Source organism: Eublepharis macularius, chromosome 2 (assembly GCF_028583425.1).
Source record: "Eublepharis macularius isolate TG4126 chromosome 2, MPM_Emac_v1.0, whole genome shotgun sequence".
NCBI classification, from domain to species: domain Eukaryota; kingdom Metazoa; phylum Chordata; class Lepidosauria; order Squamata; family Eublepharidae; genus Eublepharis; species Eublepharis macularius.
Genome location: NC_072791.1, coordinates 151,486,000 through 151,507,973, shown reverse-complemented (window position 1 = coordinate 151,507,973; position 21,974 = coordinate 151,486,000).

The window sequence follows — 21,974 nt, the reverse complement described above, 5'->3', positions numbered from 1 at the left end:
CCAGCCACAGCTGCTGGCGAAACGTCAGGAACTACAATGCCAAGACCACGGCAATACAGCCCGGAAAACCCACAACAACCATCGTTCTCCGGCCGTGAAAGCCTTCGACAATACAGTCTTTAGTATGTTCAGCCTTCTCTGCAATAATATTGGGATTCGCTTTCCATGGTTCCTTATTTATTTTAAATGTGTATCTTTTTTCCAAAAAGAATGGACTTGCAGCTATAAATACAATAATAATATCATTGTAAACTCCAAACCCTCCCCGCAAAGAATAAACCACCCAACAACATCAGTTAAAAAAAATATACTACTGCCCCCCCGCCTCCATCTGGCAACCTCAGTCAGGAAACAAAACAGCCTGATACCTTTTCTAACACATCTTCAAAAAGGAAACTTTTCAGTAGTTCATTCCATAAGGTTGGTGTAGCAACAGAGTAGGATGGTCTGTGGAGAAGCAAGAGCATCCAACTCTGGCACATAGATTTGTTTGGGGAGAGATGACGCTTCCGATATATGAGTCCCGGGTAGTGAACTGCTTATTTAGCACTGTTGCTCTGCCGAGTATACCCCTTGGCCTTCCAGTCTGCACTGCACAGTTCTGTATTTACTGCCATCAGAAATACATATTTTCTCAAATTTAAACCAAAAGATGTTAGCAGTAATGGAAGACAATAGTTTATTCTTATTTTTGTAGTATTTACAGTGTGGCATTGCTCAAGGCCCATTGGCCAAATTAGCAGTATCATTAACGTAAAAGTAATGAAGGACACATCTTGAAAAGGTATTGTGGAAATGTTTCAAAAGGGATCAAGAAAGTGTGATTCTAAACACCCCTACTAGAAAAGTCAGTCTTCTGAAATGCGGTTGTGTGTGCTTAAGATTGTGGTGAGCAACTAGGGCCATTTTCCCCTCTTGCAAAATCGCACAAAACTCACAGAACGACGGTATCTTCATGGTGCAATTTCCCATCATTCCATTTCGTGGCACAATGACGTCAGAAATCGTGCCGTGGAATGGAATCAAGATGGGAAATCCGTGAGTTGTGCAATTTTTTGCTAGGGGAAAGACACATGAAAACGGCCCAGGATTTGCTTACAAAAAAGAAAATAATCTGGCTTGGTCTTCATCTTTGAGAGCAAATTATCTGCTACATCAATGTGAAGTCTCACAGCTTGGAGAAAAGCATTATTGCTAACAGCTGCTGCCAGAACAAGAAGAGCTTCCTTTCTCCCTTCTGTGCAAAAACTGTGGGGGGGGGGAGTATTCTCATTTCTGCTGCTGCATGTGGAGGCAAGACTTGTGTGTAGAAAAGTACACCTATTTAGCATGCAAGCCATTTCCAAGAGCTTTCATGAAGCTGACTGTTCAGTCACTTGAGTGTTCAGCATATCATTCATTGTGTATTATATAGCATATAAAGTTCCTCACCAACTTACGAGAAAGTTACCATCTGAGAGCCATGAACATAGTAACAACCCTCTTCTTCCTTCAGCTAAATGCAAACAGCCACCATGACAAGAATTATCATTAGGAAATAAGAATATAAGAAAGGGTTATACATGTTAGCAAAAACAGACTGGTGCACTTTTTGCAGTAGTGAAATGCCATTCCGTAATATATGCAGATACGAAGAATTCTGGGCCAATGAAGATATTTTCCAGCTCCATTGGTTCATTTTGCAGAAGTCACCATTGCCCACTGCATGCTTTCATAGCCAGCCTGCATTATGTCTATTCATGTAAAACACACACATACATATATTTAAAAAGGAAGTTGATATTACCATTATGGTCTGAAGAAGGGAGTACTCACTCTTGAAAGCTTACACTCTGACTCAAATCCTGCTGTTCTACTGCAAACCAACACAGCTACCCACCTAAAACTATTACCATTAAGGTGTAAAGTAAGCACACTTTCAGGACCACTGACTACTAACATAACTGTAATCTGTGTGACTACCTGAAATTATTTCTTACCTTGAAGTAACAGAGAATAGAGAGTGGTGTTTGGGTGATTCAAGATGGGGTGTGAGTGGGGGGGGGAGTAATTTTCCTCTCTGCTCAGATTCATACCAACAATGTTATTTAATATTTTTGCTGTTCATTGGCATTAGTGTTGATGTTCCCCCTCCCTCTTTACATGACACAGTTGGAGAATGCTGTAATTTGACTGCTCTGTATTCTGAATTGTTTTACAAGTTTGAATGTGTCTGGTGCTGGGACTGCATGCTAAATATGTAAATTTGATTTGCTTCAGAAGTTGTCTGTTCTTTGTTAGCTTTACTGTAATTAACATGAGCTATGAAACATGGGGAAAAAACAATAATACCGTGCAAAACAGACATGTTTGAAGTCTTACATTTAAACAAACTCAAGGACAGGACCTTAAGACCACTACTGAAAATGGTGCCTTTTCTCTCCATCTCTCTCCCCCCACCCTAATGTAAAATGGCTCCCCTGGGACCAGTACCTAACAATCCTTGAAAATCAAATAAGTTTCCTCTCTGGAAAGAAAATACCTTGCCAGTACAAACAGACCTGATTTTTAAAAAAAGCCTAAGAGGGTAATAATATTTGCCTGTTTTAAGAGAGCACCTGGGGTTAAACTTGGCGCTTGGAATGCTACAAAACAAAATTGAAAGGTAAACGTATGATCTCATCGTATTCATGCACAATCTAATCAAGTGCAGGATATACATTAGTACAAATAGTCTTCAAATAAAACTTGCTGCTAAATCCTCATCTATAACTCAGTTCTACCTGAATGTCTCTGAAGTGGTCGTGTAGGCCAGGACTCTCTCAGTCCTTTGGAACTTAATTTTCCTCTACTGCTAATAGTAGGTAGCCTCCTCCCCAGTCCAGGCAAGTCAAATTACTTGGGACTGACCTGAGTGAGTCCCAGTTACACAATGGGATTAAACTCGTTTAAGAAATCCAAGGGTTTTGTCTTAAATGTATTATGGATCAGCTTGCTAATCAGGTTGGCCATGGTCCGAAGAACCATGTGAATAGCTCCACTTGCCCAGTGAGGCTTTAAGACCTACTGTTTCTCAAACAGCAATCCCAGATACTGCATAGCAAATCACTTTTGAAAGTCAGTGAAGTTTTAAAATACTTTTGTAGTACAACATGAGGATTTGTTGTTCCTAGAAAGATGTCAGAAGTTTTTTTGTTATGTAGAAACTCTTAGACATGCCCAAAGAAGATCTCTGAAATGTGCTTTTGTCTTCAAGGAAAAGCTTGTAGCCTGATCCTAGGCAGGCTTACTGAAAAACAATCATACTGAATTACATGGTACTTATTTCCTAGTAAATGCACATAGAAATGCAACCCTAGAATGTTTTCCCTTTCCCTCATGTCTAAAGAAGGGAGCTGTGACTGTTGAAAGCTTACACTTTGAAAATCTTGTTGGTCTCCAAGGTGCCACTAGACTCAAATCCTGCTGTTCTACTGCAAGCTTACTTGGCTACCCACCTAATCTTCCCTTTTTAAAGTGAGGCTAACAGCTTTGCATCTGAAATTACTGTTGTATTGAACAGTCAGTATTGAAGCACATGCAAGCAAAAGTTAGTCTCTTTTGTTTGGTGCCAACATTCATATACAAGGCACATATGAAATACACACACCTTGACGTAATCTGCTTCAATATTACGGAGTTAAAGCACAGGGTACAGTGACAGAAAGGCAAGTAGCATCTGGGCCTTCCCGCTCCTGTCCTAGTATTCCACAAGCTGATGCCTGTACAGCCAGACAGTATCCATGCTACAGGTGTGTGTTCTTATAGCAAGGGGGGACTTACCCCAGTTCCCTAAGCAATGAGAAATTCCAAGGGTGCCCCCTGTAGAGGTTTTGCTTCATTGAGAAAGTGCTCTGGAGGAAAGATATTTTGTAATATTTACAGGACAATCCTAGGCAGAATTACACCATTCTAATTCCTCTGAAGTCAATAGATTTAGAAGAGTATAACTCTTTTTAGCATTGCATTGTTAGTGGCTTACAAATACACAAGCAGTTCCCTGAAGCAGACAGCACAACTGTGAATTGTATGTCAGATTTCTAAAAAGCAAATGTACCAACCACTAAATCACAGCTCTCTTAATTCAAATTCAAGGCTTCGGGCTATCCGGACATTGCTCTGGCCACAAGTTCTGACAGAAGTGACATCTTGTCACCTACTATGTTTTGCTAGGTTATATGAAACTATAGCCTAGTTTCCTTTTCAGTGACAGGATCTGAAGAAAGTGGATTTGAATTTTTAACCTAGTGATTCACATGAACATGTGGAGCTGCCTTATACTGAATCAGACCATTGGTCCATCAAGGTCAGTATTGTTTACTCTGACTGGCAGCTGCTTTCCAGGGTCTTAGGTAGAGGTCCTTCACATCACCTTCAGCCTGATCCTTTAAACTGGAGATGGAACATGGGACCTTCCGCATGCCAAGCAGATGGTCTATCTATTAACTAATTTGTTGTTTGTAGACTCTGACAAGCCTCCAAAAATAATGGCTATTACAATTACATCATACCTTGAGGCCTGCAAGTAACTTTCTCTGCCTGCAGCAGAGAAATCCTTTGCGGCAAAATGATTTCTGCTGACTGAACACAACTTAAGGCATCATCTGTTGTCTGTCAAAGCAACACACATTTCAAGCAAAACAAAACAAAGCAAAACTAGAGAAAAAAAAACCTAATGTCAAACGTAAACACAATGTATGTGATTGTGAATCATCAGATCTATGCCTGTATGACAAAACAGACCCAACAATTGAACAATGAAATGGCTTGGACCTACACTAAAATAACCAGCTAGAAACGGATCAGTGTTGACAGCCATCTGGACTGCTGGAGATCCTTGAACTTGCTGACCAGTAATAGCAAAATGTGCAATGACCGTTCCATCAAACTGGCTACTGAAAATGAGAGTTTTGATTTATACACAGAGCTCCCTTGCCTGCAAGGATTCAGCTCCCCATTCATTTTAATCTGCATGTTTATTTCTTGGTGGGCATAGATCTGCTGCCTGGATGGAGGGGAGGAGAAGGACTACAGTGGCCTATAGTGTTATCTTGGGGATCTGATACCAGATCAAGAGTTTTGTAAACTGCTTTTATTTGCTTCCATTTATGCTCTAGTGTTTATGTGTATATACAATTAAAATATTATATGGACACCTTAAGTCTCCAGTGTTCTTTCACTAAAGGAGAAAACTGAAGAGATGACAAAATTAGAAACAACTCAAAAGGAGGAGAGATAATCCAAACAACTTTTTGTTGCTTTAATTGTTATTTATGTGTATCTGGTAGCAGAAATGGGGGCAAAGTACAAAAAGGACAAAAGACAGAAGAGTGCAAGACAGAAGACTCTTTGGGCCCAATGTACCAGTATAGCTTAAAGGACGTTCTGCTATCCCTTCCTCCCGACTGACTACAAGTGCAATACTTGTGACAATATGATTATCTTTGAACTGAAAGGCTGAGAAGAAGTGGCAGTGCTCCTCCCATGTATGTGTGCTGCTGCTGGACCAGGTGCTTGAGCATCCGTAGTACAAGGAGGCCTCCCATCCTGATCTGCTTATACCCTGAGACTATGGCAGAGGAGAGACAGCATGCTAAGATGCTCTACAGAAAGAGAAGAAGCAAAGGAAAGACATCTAAAGTGGCTGTGGGACTGTTTCCGTTTTAGAAAAAATACCTGCCATGATTCAAGATTGCTGGACTTTTCTGAAGACACCACAATACAAAGGTTACAAACAAACATTACATGCACACATACTACGACAGAATAATTTCTCACATTAAATATAACAGATCTAAAAATATGAGAAACACATGTCTAAAATTTAAAAGGTATTCTTTTAACCTGTCGTTCTTGAAATATATTTGAGACAAAGGCTGTCACATATGGCTCAGTTCAAAGAATGAAAAACAATGGCTTATTTTAACTATATTTACTTTTCAAAACAGGATTTATCTCCTACCTAGATGATCACTGTAATCCTGGCTTGCCTCAACAAATGTGGTTTGCTCTGGCCAGGCATGTCTGTAGTAGGGGAGTGAGCAAAGGAGGCTCTGGGGAACAAGTCAGGATTCAGGATGTCAGTGTTTGTATGTCATGTGAAACCATAGCTAACAATAACTCTGGTCAATTAACTTCATGCATGGTTTCAGATCCTGTTTTGAAGGAATAGAACTAGCCATAGTTAGTGGAGTGGCCTGTGTTTGGATGATTGCACAAACCCTAGGCAAGATGATGCAGTCGAACACACAGTAACAATTTTTGATTTTTTTCTGTTGGTGGTATAAACGCAGAGGCATTTGTGATAGCAGTGGATTGTATGCATGGTGGTATTTCCCTCTACATTTCCCTTGAAATTAACACACAGAGTGGGAGGAGGCTTGAATGTACTGGTCCCCCCCATCTATCTGTGATTGCCAGCTTGTGAGCAGAGTCTACATGTGTGTGGGTGTAGGATCTTCTTGCATGAAAGAGAATGTTTAAAAAGAAGGGTTCCTGTTCACAGAGATAGAATCCCTCTGCAGATGTTTCTTTCATGCAGGAGTGCTGGGGGTGGGGCGGGCTGGGGGGAAAAAATTCCCAGGGCCCATAGGCAGATTGAGAGCCCTGAGGTGGAGGTTCTCTGACAGCCAACACAGTGCAGTTTAGCTTCCCTGGATTGCCTCTGCTAACCTCTGCCTTTTCAGCTGCTGTCAAAGCACCACGACTACACACAAAAAGAGTGACAGGTGGATGCTGTGGGTTGACTCAGCTTCCCCTGCCTGCTCCCTTTCTGGGCCTGCATAGCCAGCCATCCTTACATGTGGGGCTATGCTCTGGGAAGGCAGCACATGCATCATGTGCTCCTTTTCCGTAGCATGAAGATCACAGCAGCAGCTAGTCCCTTGTGGTTGTCATCCTTCTCCTCACATCTGCTTTACAAAAAGCCCACTGTGAATGATGCTCATTCCATGTCCCTTTTCCTCAGCTAAATGGGAATGCTTCTCTATCCCCAGAACAGGGCTGTCATCTGGTCAATGACTCCCTAGCTGGAGGAAGCGGAGGAGGCTGGGGGAAGGAAGGAGTTCTCTTGGAGTGTGCAGGAAAAAAATTAATTTGGATCTGGTATTCAAGAACACCATATATATTTGATATTCCTGATATCCAGTTCAGATTCTTGATTCAGTTTTAACTGGGGATAGTGAATATATTCAGCCATTATTCCCTATGAGGAAAACTCTCTAGGGGGCTAGGTGTATGTGTGTGTGTCCATTTTCAAGCAACCTTCACCAAATTTGCAGGGAACCTAATTCTGACTGTCCACCAAAGACTCCACGAAGTTCAGGGATACTGGACCCTGGGGTCCAATTCTGGGGGCCTCTGATCAAGGAGCCCATCAGTTTCCTATGGAGGAAATGTTCTGAGGCTTTCCAGGCAAAGAAACCTTAATTGAAGGGGCAATCCCACACCAAAAGCCACTTCTCAATGCAAGTCCCAATGCAAGCTGAACTAACAAAGCCCATCAGAACCAAACTGAAAAAAGGGAATCCCACCAGAACTAAATTGAAGCAACATCACACCAGAGAATCCCACCATATCAATATCAAAACAGTGAAGCCTAATAGAACCAATGACAACTAAGGGAATCTCAGTAGAACCAAACTGAAGCAAGAAAGGACACCATTACAAACCCATCAGAACCAATGCCATTCAAAGAACCCAGGGGCAATGCAAGTACAACAGAACCAGCCCCGAACCACAGAATCCTGTAAAAGGGGTTAACCTCACTCATTCACGCACTCACCCTTCTGCATTACTCTCTCCTCCCCTGGGGAAAAAGCCCAGGAAAGCCTCAGAAAATTGTGTGTGTGTGTGGGGGGGGGGGTAGCTTGCAAGAGCAGCCAGCCAGCTTTTTAAAAGCCATAGCTGCCTTTGCTGGATAAACCCCAATAATATTTGGGCTTATCCAGAACTGATTTAATCAGTATCCCAGTTTTATTTGGGATTCTCTAATGTTATTTGATATACCTAGATATGACCAAATCAGCAATTATTCAGTATATATTTGGTATACTGCATCACACACCCCTAGAGTTTTCAGTTTATTTCATGCCCCAGAGAAGAATGTGATGGATGGGGCAGGGCTGTGAAATCTCACACTGCAATGCTGGAAACCCAAAAATGTTTCCAGGCAGTTGCTCAGGATAAGCATCAAGACCAAGGAAAGAGAGACTGGTGTCTCAAAAGCAGTGGGAGCTCCAGACAGGATTTTCAGCTGACCAAGAAAGAGGCTTTATTTGCTCCTCTGCCATTAATGGGAATCTGATCTACAGAAATCAGCAAGTGGAACTTTTGAAAACAAAGCAAATGCTTATTACTGGCTCATGACTGCAGTTCAAGCTGTTGTAAAAGACACAGTACAAGTTCGTAAGAAAAAAGTTGGCAACACCTAGATCTAGGTAATTGCAGGGGGTTGTGGGCGGAGCATTTGGTGCTGGTGAATGTTTTCTAAAGTTTAGTGCACATGAGAGCAGCCAACATCATCTGGGGATATGGACCACCTGTCTCTTCCCCATGGAGGATACAATGGACTTTTTCATGTCTCCTGTTTTTCTTCTTTACATCTTTTGTCTTACTATATTCATTGGGGTTTATTCCCAGGAGTAACTTGTGTCTCATGCACATTTATAGTGCACGGTAGTGTTATAGCTAGGCCCCTTCACTGAGGTGTCTTACTGACTCTGCTTTTCATTTTTTCCCTGTGAGTACACACAATAATTTTTTCTATTGTTCACATTGTTCTATTGTTCACAGCACAGGTATTCCAAATGATTGTTTCCTGGAGGCGCCAAGGAGACACCTCGTGGGTTGTTTTAAAGTACCTGCTCCTGGAGATGGGGGGAATGCCAAGACTCATTCTTTGCTTTAGAGAAGAGATACTTTGGGGAAAGAAGGAAATGGTTGCCAAGCAACAGACCTGTGGCTGCTAAGGTGGATACCAGTTGCACCCCCCACACACACCACCAAAAAACTGTATGATATCTAGTCATCGTCTCCCTACTTTTCCTAAGAAAGAAAGTGAGACAGAGAAAGGGCGAGAGTCTGCAAAACAGACTGAGAGAAAGAAAGAATAGGGCCCAAAAGAACAGACCGCCACCATAAATACCTATTGCAATGTGACCTGTGTAAATAAGTAAAATCTATTATTTAATCATCCTGTTCTTCTAACTTTAACATTCCTTACCTAATGAACAACTATTATTGTATTCATGGTAAGAACATGATCACGGTCACATGGGGGCCCATGATGGCTCTCAGCAGTCCAGCTTCATGGGAAGCAACAGCCAGCCAGCCATGCATTTCAGAAGTGCAATTTGTACAATCACCATGTCGTATAAATTGGGCAATACATGGATTTTCTATGTGGCAAATTATGCTCCCAAATTGACATGGCAAATTACACTCCAAAAACACTCCATTGGCAGGCTCCTGTACTGCGTGATCAGAATGCAACATAATGTCTGAAGAGGGCCTATGCATGTACACTTCTTATGCACCTAGACTCATGCTTGTTAGACAGTGATCACATACAAGGCCAGCTTGCTCCTTCCCACTCCCCATCTATGCATATGTAATGTCATGGGTAGAGGGCTACTAACTCATCACCCAACTCAGGTGATGAGAGGCTCCTTCAGAATAAAGAGGAGATACCTAAAAATTCATTTAAACCCCTGGATGACTCCATAGAGAGTTTTTAAACCCAATGGCTTCCCTTTGAATATATTCCCTTAACATTTAGAAGATACTAGCTACTACCCCCGCCCCCAAGTAAAATCTATACGCTTGTGACGTTTTTGAAATTGTTGCACTAACGGTAGGCCCACCTTGTGATGTGAATATCCTATGTACGTCCTTAGTTTTGGTTTTCTCACCATTTTGTTATGACAGAGTTTGCAAAAGGACAACAGATTGCACAGATCACACTTCAGTGCCACACATGGGTGCTGCTCCTAAATTCTTCATCTCTCCCACCTACAGAGTTCTTAAAAGTTGTTGTTCTAACAGTACATACAGGAATCTCAGGGGAACAACCTTTGGGTGGCTTCAGGGGAAATTCTTTCAGTGGTGAAATTCTGGGTCTCTCATTGTGTTTTTTCAAAGGCACATTACATACTGCGGACCAAAAAGTCGTGTTGTCTTTCATTCACTTAAAAGAATTCCATTAATTTATTTCAACAACCTGGTATATTAAGTAGGACATGGAGATATTTGCTAGATATATTTACCAACTTTTAAAATGTGATACAATGCAGGCTTTGGGTCTGCAATTTAAAGGGGAAGATGGATGCAGGGAAAGAAGGAGCATTTTTGAATTTCAATGATATACTTTTCTGAGAATCCATTTTATCATATTATCTGTTTGGTGAAAGTGTGTTGATGATAATGACTGTACTCTTGGACACGGCTTTTCAGAAATATGACTTTTCCTGGTGTGGGTTAAGAGTACCAAAGAATTCAAACTAACAAACCATCTCAGTATAAAAGAATTCCAGAGGAGCTGACGTGACAGTGAGTTGCCACCTGAACAACAAAAGGTCTTGTGGCATTTCAGTGCCTATGGTGGCATAAGCATAAAATAAATGAACTGTTTAGTCACAAAGGATTCTAAAGAATTGTCCACATCTGCATACAAACCCCCCACAAAGTAACAATATGCTTAGATGGGAGCTGATGGGAGCAGGGAGCAGTGTAAAGCATCTGCTTTTCATACAGAAGTTCCCTGGTCCAAGCCCTGGCTTCTCCAGTGTAAAGGATCAGGTAGTATAATAAGTGAAAGACTGTAATGTAGTGTAGCGGTTGAAGCGTTGGACTAGGAGACCTGGGTTCCGATCCCCACTTTGCCATGGAAGCTCACTTAGTGTCCTTGGGATGGTCACTTTCTCAGCACGACCTACTTCACAGGGTGGACGTGAGAATAAAACGGAAGAAGGGAGAATGGTGTGGAAAATCGCTTTAGGTTCCTATTGGAAAGAAAAGCACGTGATGAATAGCAAAATAAATTAGCTGACACCCTAAAGAACTACTACCAGTCAGAGCAGAAGAACAATGGTCTGACTCAGCATAAAGCTGCTTCAGGTAAGTTTCTGCAGAACACACCCGAGGAACAGTTTATACTATGAGAAATTCCTCAGGCTGAAAAATTGTTCAGATTTTTGGACTGTGCATATCAGTCAGATGGGTTAATTCAAGATCAGAGTACCTGTAATTTTTCCATAATATGCTGAAAATCATCTAGGGGCATTTTCAGCAGAAAAAGAGGGCGATGAGTTAATGTGCCATATAAAGTTAGTCACTTTGTATGGTATGGAACAGTCCATGGTTACACAGTTCTTTTTCAATTTAGACTAATCAAATAGTTTTGCCTAAGCCCTTAGATGCTCCAAACGACTTTTGCATATCTAGTTAAGTGATCTCTCCTCACCACCCCTTCATTTCCACAGCACGTTCTGCTTAGCAAGTGTGCTATTTCTTAATTGGTGTGGTTTTCAGTAGGATGCATATAGTATCTTTTATTGGTGGTGGTGATAGAAAGTGCTGTCAAGTTGTAGCCTACTCATGGTGACCTCTGCTGGGGTTTTCAAGGCAAAAGACTAACAGAGGTGGTTTGCCATTGCCTGCCTCTGCATAGCAGCCTTGGTCTTCCTTGGAGGTCTCCCCTTCAGTTACTAACCAAGGCTGACCTTGCTAAGCTTCCAAGATCTGATGAGATCAGGCTTGCTTGGGCTATTCAGGTAAGGGCAATACTTCTATTAGAACTAACTAAAACAACACAAAACAGTATGCAAGCTTTCAAGTTCACCAGAACTGTTCATCAGACTGGATGTTACAAAAAAGAGAGAGCGATGGGAAGGAGGGACAAGATGTTCAAGCCATGATTTTAAGCCATAAACAAAGCACAATTGCAATATCTTTTATTAAGACCAACCAAAATGACACAGAATAGGTTCAGTATAGTATGTTGCGTCTTTGTGTTCCTTTCTTGGCCAGTAGGGGGCATAAATAACCCATGGGTTTGAAGCTGGATGGTTCCCATAAGGGTAGCATCTCCTATAACAGAAGAAGAGTTCAGGCCAAGACAAATGTAATGAGAACTGGAGATTCTTTGGGATGTTCCAGGTTCCTGCTGCTTTTGCAGAATAATTCAGTTCAATGATGCAGAAAGAATTGGGTATAAGTGGGAAGATTTCTCTTCATCTACATTTTAAATAGAGATACCAGTGTTTCTTCCCTTCCCTCAGAATATTGGCTGAAAACTGGAGTCTATATCAGGAGGTAGTCAGCAGCAAACCAAAACCATTGCCTTTTCTTTGTGTACATGTGGTTGCCTATGGCCAGGAGGTCACTGATGTTCTGCCCATGAACATGCACATAAAATATGCCAGTATCCAGACATACATGGACAAACAGACTGGGCCTTTGTGTATCTTCTCTAAGGTAGGTACAACAGAGCAGACAAAATCTGGGGCCATGGCAGGAGGGTCTCAGTCAATCTATTCCCCTTAATTTTTCACTGATGGCTTTCTTCTCTTAATTAAGGCTGCCAGTCTAATCAGTACAGAGAATCATAGTTGGAAGAGACCTCTAGGGTCATCTAGTCCAATGCCCTGCACAGTACACAAAATTTACAACTACCCATCCCCAGTGACCCCTGCTCCATGACCAGAAGATGGCAAAAAAACCTCCAGGATCCCTGGCCATGAACCAATTAAAGCTTTTGTGATTCATCAGCAATGACCAATTTAATCAGTAGGGTGGAAATTTAAGGACATATGCACCACTTTTAAAAGGATATTATGGTTCTTGCACATAATGTTTGTTTGCTGAATTTTATACTGTCTCAAATGACTTTCAGTGTCTAAAACACTTATACTGAGGTTTTAGTTACATGTAAGTTTAAATTTTGATTAATGGTGATTAATCAATGAAAATTCTTTAAATCAATTGAGTTTGACTCAATTTCTATAGTCCCGAAGAACAGTTCGCACAATCAAGTCAGAAAGTAACTTTTTGTCCTATTGCCTATGTACATGGCTTTTCCTAGTGACCAGGTCAAGGTTTGTACTTCCTAATCCTTATCCTTAAGTTGTGGGCAGGGATTCTCTTTTTTCCTACAGGGCTTCAGACACGAAAGTCCAATGCCAAATGACATGGTATAGAAAATGGCTTTGTTCACCCACAGGCATTTCCTCTTCCCTAGAGAGGCTGTAGACCCCTTCTGTGTATGAGAAGAAAGAATGAAGAGACAGGTAACATAGAGATGGAGAGGGGAAGGCTGCTTGCAATTTCACACCATGTGGGGATTCACTGCCACAGGATGTGATGGTGTCCACTATCTTAAACCAGTTTAAAAGGGCCAACATGATATAGTTGTCGAGTGCTACACTAGAATGCAGAACTGAATTCAAACACCCACTCAGCTATGAAGCTGCCTGAGCTACACATTCTTTCGTTTTAATGGACTTCACAAGGATGTTGTGAGGATAAAATGAAGACTAGGAGACGGATGCATAACTCTTTATAGGGGGAAGGTGGGATTAAAGTTTGTTATAAATTTAAAAGGATTAAATTTCTGAGAATAAATTTGTCCACAGCTATTACTCATTATAGCTTAATGGAACCTCTGTATTTAGAGGTAGTATATCTCAGAATACCAGGTGCTGAGGATAAACAGTGGGGGAGGCTGCTGCTTCCATGCCCTGGTTGTGGGCTTCCTAGCAGCATCTGTGGGGCCACTGTTAGAAATAGGGTATTATACTAAATGGACCCTTGGTATGATGATGCAGCAAAGTTATGTGTCTTTTACATGATAATTCTGAAAATAAGAGGCAACCACCTAGTTCTATAAATGTAGTAAAAAAAATTTAATAAAAAAGGGAGGCCATTGGGCAATATAATTGAGATCACCTTAACGAAAAGTTCGAGTTCCAACCGGGCTTTCATTCAAGCTGAAACTGCCGATGACGTCTATGGACGTGGTTTAACTTTCCACTCCACCTCTCTTTTCTTGCTTATATCTCCCCCCACCATTAGAACTGTTAGTAAAAAGGCGTCGCAGTCGTCGCGGCTTCTCTCAGTCTTTTATTCTTCTTAAAATTTCAGTTATAAGGATAATCCCCTTGTGAGAACGAAGGGCCGGGGGGCATGACATTCATGTTTTGTATTAAAACACACACACAACCACCACCAAAGCCCTAGCCCGATTTTTCCGACGCTTCCGTTGAGAAATTCCAGCACCTCCGTGCTTTGGAGCAGGGACTTGAAATTTGGCAGTAGATAGACTTCGCTTTGGTGTTAGGCGGGAGCTTTCCTTTTGTCGGGCTCGAGAAAATCTGCCCACATTTGGCCGTATTGGAAGCCTCCAAAACATTGCAGCTTATGCATGCTTAGCAGAGACTTTTAAGAACTTGGCAGGCGACGTTGCCAAGCTGTCTGCACCGAGAGCGCGCCAGCAATCGGATGGGAAATCTGAGGGGAATCCACGGAGCTGCGTTTCTTGACCGCCAGGTGGTGGCTGCAGCGCTCGAGATCCGAGAGGAGCTGCTGGTCTCACTGCGCCCCCTGCTGGCTATAAAGAGTAGAAACAGAAAATAGGGCTACTACAGTGACGGGCAATGGGTAGAGACACACCGTCTGAATAGCGAGGTATTCTTCCGCTAGAAGTCCAGCGTTTTCACCTCGTGTCTTTATGCTTGGTCCCGTTGCATTGGAACATCCTAGCAAACAGGGCAAGGGGAGCTCTTAGGCAAGGCACTCTCTTCCCCCCTTCCCCTCCATCTGCAACATGAGAATGGTGCAATGCTTACCGTACAGGTTCATTGCAAAGATCACCGAGATATAAAACAGTTTGAGCGCTTGAAATGCACTATAGATACTGTTATATGGATATGCAGCATTTAAGAACATTTTTAGTCATCACAGATAGTGTTGAATCACACCTGAAATTCAAGTGGCAAATATATAAATAAAAAGATGTTTGTTACATCATCATCAAGTTTTGTCCCGTTTTTCATGGCTGTGGTCCCTGATTGACCATCCCAGTTGAGAGGCGTGGTTGCAATGATCTACAACTGTATTGCTGCCCATTTGCTGTACAGAACAGATCCAGCTGTAGTTACTCTTCCGTCAATGGTTGATCACCAGGTGATTTTGTGATGACAAATGAAGATTGTGGTGAATGATTTCTAGTGATTCTAAATACTAACTATATTTAAAATCAAACTGTCTTTAAGAAAGGGTAAGTCACATGGGCATATGTAAGATAAATTAGATGTTGTATAAGAACACTGTCATATTTCTTTTTCCAAGGGTATAGGAGAAGCAGGTAGTGAGATGTACTGCCATTATGTAAAGCATACATGCACCGATAAAACAACACATACTGGGAGTGCTGGCAGAGGCCTATCAAAAATTTAGATGCGCTAATTTCATATGATCAAGGGAAGAGAAAAAGGAATGGTTATGGAATTTCACAATAAGCTACCAGAGAACTTGTCCCTTTAGAACTTGCACAGGAACACTAACAGTGCAATCCTATGGAGAGTTACTCCAGTCTAAGCCCATTGACTTCAATGGGCTTAGTCTGGAATAAATCTTCATAGGATTGCATTGCAAGTTCTCTGATCTTTGAGGGACTCTCTGAGAACCCTCCTGATAAAATTACTAGATCCCTAGGTGTTTCAGCGATAATCTGCATGACCATTTTGGCATTTGTGTACGTTGAATTCATGCAGATTCAGCCTACTTCCACAATCCTTCCCATAGCTCTCATTCTGTTGCAAATGTAAAGGCAGTTTAGTGGCTGCCTTTACATTTGCAATGACTTCTTTACTCAGTTTTCCACACACTTTCCATGCCACAGTTCTCTCAATAGCACTGCAGTGGCATGGTAAATGTTCGGCGATTCTGAAGCAATTGATGGTCATTTCACCAAAACCCAGATTCTCAACATCATAATGTTGTGTGAATTAGCCCGTTGTTGTGTTTGCTTACTGAAATGGACATATGAAATTGCTGTAGCCCATCTGTCAGTGCCTCTCCAAAAGTTCTTCTTAGGCCTGCTACTCAAGATCTTTTAAAATAGAGGTGCCTGGGACTGAATCATCTGCATATGCTCCCTCACTGAAATATGATCCCTTCTCCACAGGAACAAAATTTACCTTATGCTTTACTTTAAAGGCATTGACCCATCAAAGCACAATTTCAGGACCATTGATAGTGGTACAAGTCATCATGATCCCAAAGAATAGGAATTTTGAGTTTTTAAAAACCCTAACAAATGTAAATGTAAATCCTACAAAATGTAAATTTTGTAATCCTGTGTGTAATCCTACAGCATGTGTGCAGAGACATAGAGCCTCTGTACACGTATAGAATTTTGGTCAGTAAAATATTGTCTCCAGGACTGAATTCAATATAAAATGGCTCAGTCAGTTTTCAGCAAAAGTCAGCTGTATACAGTGCTGACTGGCTAGCACTCATAGTGTCACCAACACCTCACCCCAAATTTTCATCTTAAAAAAAATTGCTTTGAACAGTAAGAGAGAGAGAAAGAGAATTGAAGCACGGGGAGTCTGGGCAAATCTGAAGATTAAATCAGCATTAGGATATGAAGGCAATGTTTTCTATAGGAACCCTGCTACACTGAGTACATTCTACATCGATATTGCATGCAGAACTAATCTGGTTTCTTGCGGTGAGTCCATTTTCTATTAGAGGTCTTGCCTGTTTTGTTGGTTAAAGTAGAAAGCTTGTTACAAATAAAACTCAGGAAAAGCATGAAAATTGGTGCAGTGTGTACAGCTGAACCCACCACTCCAACTTCTTTTTTGCTCCTGTCTTTGCCACATAAGCCCCTTCTGCACCAGTGACATAACTCCTCACTATCCCAGAAGTCAAACCGAAAGGCATGGAATTGACTTGTCTGGACTCTTTTGCACCTCTCATGTTTGGTCAGTGTGGTGCTGTTCTTTTTAGTCTGCACTGTGACAAAATGTGTTGGGATCGATGAGTGCTGGCACTTTTGTCACTGATGCATCATAGCGACAGACTTTCCTTTTTCTTTTTTGCACACATGATGAATCGATGCGTCGCAGGAACACTGGATCAATCTGTTTTCTGGATTTCTTCCTCTCAACTCATTGGTACATCAATTCTATGCTGGATTAAAAAAATTAAAAATGAGTGGGAGAGAAATGGGAAGGGGGAGGAATGGAGAGGAGGGAGAGGGAGTGGCTGGATAGACAAGAGTGGCCAATCACGATGAAGTGGGCTGGCAGAGGGTGAGAGGGGGCAGAAGAGGGTGGACTGATAAAAGACAGGATAAAGAGTGTGCACAGGGAAACAGCAGATTGGAAAATTATTTTTTTTTTAAAAGTCAGGGTATAAGAGCTCCCAGGAAAGCCGAGGAAAAGCCACATAGTAGCCAGAGTGATTACTCATTGCAGCAAATTGGGTGCAGATGGTCACTAAAAAAAAAAAAGCTACAACATGAGAGCTGAACTGGCAAAATTGGCCCATGCAGAAGTTTGCATGTGAGAGTAACCAAATTATCTACCTAGATTTATAAATGACCCTATTGCAAAGCCTTGGGACCACTAAATATATGTTCCTTGCTTAGTTTTAGACTAGATGGCTTATGAGAATAGTTTTGTCTTATCAAATGTGCAATACATTTCTCAAAAGTAGGCGCCCTTTCTGAAGCTACCTTTTGCTATCACCACAGCTAGCATCAGTTCAGTGGATTAGAAATACTTGTGTGCAGCCATTTTATGTGAAACTACATTGTGGGGTTATGTGGAATGAGATGAAGAGATACTCAGTTAAGATCTAGTCAACTGTTTTAGCTGAAATATTGCACTTTTACTCCCATTCTCCTGCCTGGCTCCAGTCCCACTCTAGCACCCACCAATTCCAGCTAGAATATAGTAAGGTGTGACTGTCTGAAAGTGTCACCTATACTTCCTGGGACGTTTGGAACTCATGGCCTCGTCCTCACATGGAGAAGATAGTATCTACACCACAGTTTAAGAATGCAGAGTATAAGAGAATTTCCAAACTATACAAGATTGTGTAAGAATTAAATAATAGGACATAAATGTTAAGGATAACACCCCAAATTAAAGGGGTACTTTCATCCTTAGAAGAAATACCTAATCAAGAGATAAAGATATTAGCTAGTAAAGCATCTATAAGGAGTGCTGTGACACACCTTGGGGGGAAATGAGTAATTCTCTAGTCACTGCAGCATTTAATGGTTGCAGTAAACAAAACCTGGGGCTAAAAAATGAATGATGATGATGACACGAAAGAGGGAAGTTACTTCAACTGAACTAAACCATTTTCATTTTCAGATGAAACCCCCTTCACCTCAAATAGCCTTGTATTAAAAAACCAAACACAAACAATCTATAATATGAAGACTTTCTTAAACCTGTTTGCTTCAGGTAGAATAAATAAATGGATAGAGATGAGAATCAAGGCATTTTTGTGCAGTGACATATGCTTCCAGAATTATTCACTGACATGTTAGCACGGTTTCCCCCACCTTCACTAATTGCTAGGCTTTTTTCTGCCTTAACTTTTTAGTCTCTTTAAACAATTAAGAGCTATTCAACTTTTTAAAAAATTACACAATTCTGTGTTGTTCCCTGGAATTTTTAATTATTTCAGTAAACAGTGGCATTTTTAAAGCTTGTATTTTAATCCTTAGTCTTTTTTAAAGATGCACATCAATATGCATCTATGGGGAAAATGGGAATATGGGATTCTATGGGGAAAATGGCATGTGCCACTCTAGCTTTGTGAGTGTGTGTAGCGGGTGGGGGTGATGTTAGGTGCTTTCACCCAGACTCCATAAGCCACAGAATGCTTGTGTTTTGGCCCTCACTGCCCCACCGTGCCTGACCCAAGTTCTACTAGCTCATGCAGCTATGCAGTGCAATCTGTGATTGAGCCCCAAATTGTGGGCCTAGGAGAGGTATAGACGCAGACACAGCTGTTTTGGATGACTCTGGTCAGGTCTGATACAGATATAGGTATGTAGGGCTTTTTTTCTGGGAAAAGAGGTGGTGGAACTCTCAAGAGGGAAATGAGGGAGAAACACATGGGATTCTTTGAAATATTATTATTCGAGATCCATAATAAATTCAACCGATGTGATCTTTCTATGAAGAACTTCATATGTGCTCTGCTATATACAGTTGGTCTATTGGTTCTCCCACAGCATGTTAGGCAATCTGGTAGCAGAAAGAATGCAGGCACTGCATTTTCATTTGGAACCCGCACTGCTGCAGCTGCTAGGGAAAGACTCTGCCCCCAGCACCAGCAGTAGGGACACATGCACAAATCACTGCCTAGAATTCCCCGCTAGCTTCTGGGATTTGTAGTTTGTGCCTAGCAAACAGGGCAAGGGGAGCTCCTGTCATACCTCCTCCCACACTTGACACAGTAAGACAGATTTTGCTGGGAGAGGGAGAGGAAAGAGGTTCTGGAACTCCATTCCACTGCATTCCCGCTGAAAAAAAGCCCTGTAGGTATGCATTTAAGAAGCCTTGAGCATCTAGTTAACTTTCCTATATCAAATCATTTACCTCCTGGCTAGACATCCACCACAGATAATGTGGGTATTGTACACATTGTTACCGGGTATTGTACACAAGAAATACAATTATGAAGTCTCTGTTTCCATTTTAAGACTTTATTATTACAAAATAATTCAGTATTCTTGATATCACTTCAGTCAACAGAAAATCATACCATTCATTGTAACTACATAGAACATTAAAGGAGAACAATTACATGAGTCCCAAAAAGTATCCTACCCAAAGATACAAAGGTCACAGACAAGGAGCCCCTTCTAAGAGGAAGCTCTTGATAAAGTTAGCCTGTCCTATTTATAGGGTTTCAAAACCTTTTCTTAACAGTAACTGCTTGTCTTGCTTCAAAAGCTCAAATTCTTGGCTGACTTATCTTATGATTTCATATACTGAACAAGGTTATCCATATTTAAAACATCTTCTTGAAACATATAACAATAGTTAGTTCATTCTTGCTACTTCTTGTCTTAACAAAGTCTATGTAGAATTAGTGGTTGCAATTTGCTCATGCATCTAAATATCTTTTGGCCCTCCGCCAATGTATCCTCGAATAATGTTGCCAGCCTCTATGAAGTTAGACATTCCTGCTATCTCAGATATTCCCTGCACCTGGACCTTGGTACACTGTATATATTGATATGAGTTAGATCATGGCTCTTCTAATCTACACATGGCAATGCAACTGTGTAACTCTATTGTTTTATGTTCCTCTCCAAGATTGTTCTGTTCTAGGCCTCTAAACTCCCTTTGTGGCATATCTAGTTATGAGGCTGGGCTAGCCCTGTTTCTGTGTGAAAAGGCATCTTGAATGACTTTACTGGTCATATCCAGCAACAATTCTCCTATAGTTCTAGCTATATCCATGACACAACTTTTGAAAAAGGGTTTCTTGTTATGGATTGTAAAGTGTCATATATTATAAAGGACTAGCTGTAGACTCACTAGAACCTATACTGGGCATTTCACGCCCACCCCACTATTTCCTCTTCCCTAAAAGCCCCCATAGCTTCTCCTCCTTTGTCTGCTTCCTTCTCTCCTTTCCACCCAGCAGCCAACCTGTCTTTATAGGTCACATGTCTTCAGCTTTCCCTCCTTTCTTACTCCTGGGAACCTCTACCCAGGAAAACTGTGGCTGACTTGTGCAGTGTCAATTGCTGACCAGGACCTGACCAGCCCCAGTTACATACTGCTGGCTGGATGAGGCCCAGTTGCACTGTGGGGAACTGCAATGGCTTGTGAGGACACCTCACTGTCCTTGGTATCCCCCCTTACACTATTTCCCCTCTTCCTGGCAGCTCCCACATCCTCAACTTTTCCTGCCTTCTTCTGTCTTTCCCACCCACCTACCAACCTACCTTTTACTGCCCCCTCAATCTTCAGTTGTATCTATTATTATTTCATTAATACCTTGCCTTCTTCCCCATTGAGGACCCAAAGTATCTTACATCATTCTCCTCTTCTCCATTTTATCCTCACAACTCTTGTGAGGTAGGCTAGACTGAGGGCCAAGCTACAAGTGATGAATGACACTTGCCTGGCAAGTGTCATTCGTCACTTGTAGCTTGGCCCTCAGAGTATATGACTGGTCCCAAATCACCCCGTAATCTTCCATTGGAGAGTGGGGATATCAACCAGATCCTATTTGAAACTCTAACCACTACACCACATGGGTTGGTTGCTGTTGAACTGTAGCAAGCAGCTGGGCATGGGTGAGTCGTGCGTATGATATGGTATCAAGTCAACTGGTGGTTGCTGCTGAGCCTGGCCCTGATGAGTCCTTCCTTATAGGCCTGTAAAGGGCCATGCCCCTACCTCTGCCTTTTACTGACTGAAAGCTGGCTTGAAAGCTGGCAATAAGGCCACTGAGGGCATTTGTTTCTCAAAGCTGTAGGTACTGATTCTAATATTGGGGGGGGGGGGGTTTAACCCTCACAGGATTTTATTTATTTATTCATTTATTAAATTTATTTTTAGATTTCAGAGTTTTCTGAAAACCTGGGACCTTTTCCAGGCTTGTATAAAGACTTGTAATGTCTAGTCATGACTCCAGTATCTACAGATTTGACTATGTTGAGAATTAGCTCTATTAACAAGGGCGGGTCTGACAAGGACTTACAGTGGGCATCACATTTTATCTTGCCTTACTATTTCCTCTTTCCTTTCCCCGAAAGCCCCCCTATCCTCTCTCCTTTTCCTGCTTCCCTTTCTTCTTCCTACCCACCAGACAACCTAGAAGCATCCCTATATGTTGTTTAAAATTTGTGACTGACCTGACAGCTGTAAGGAACAAGTGGGTTAAAGAACAAAGTTAACTGAATTCCC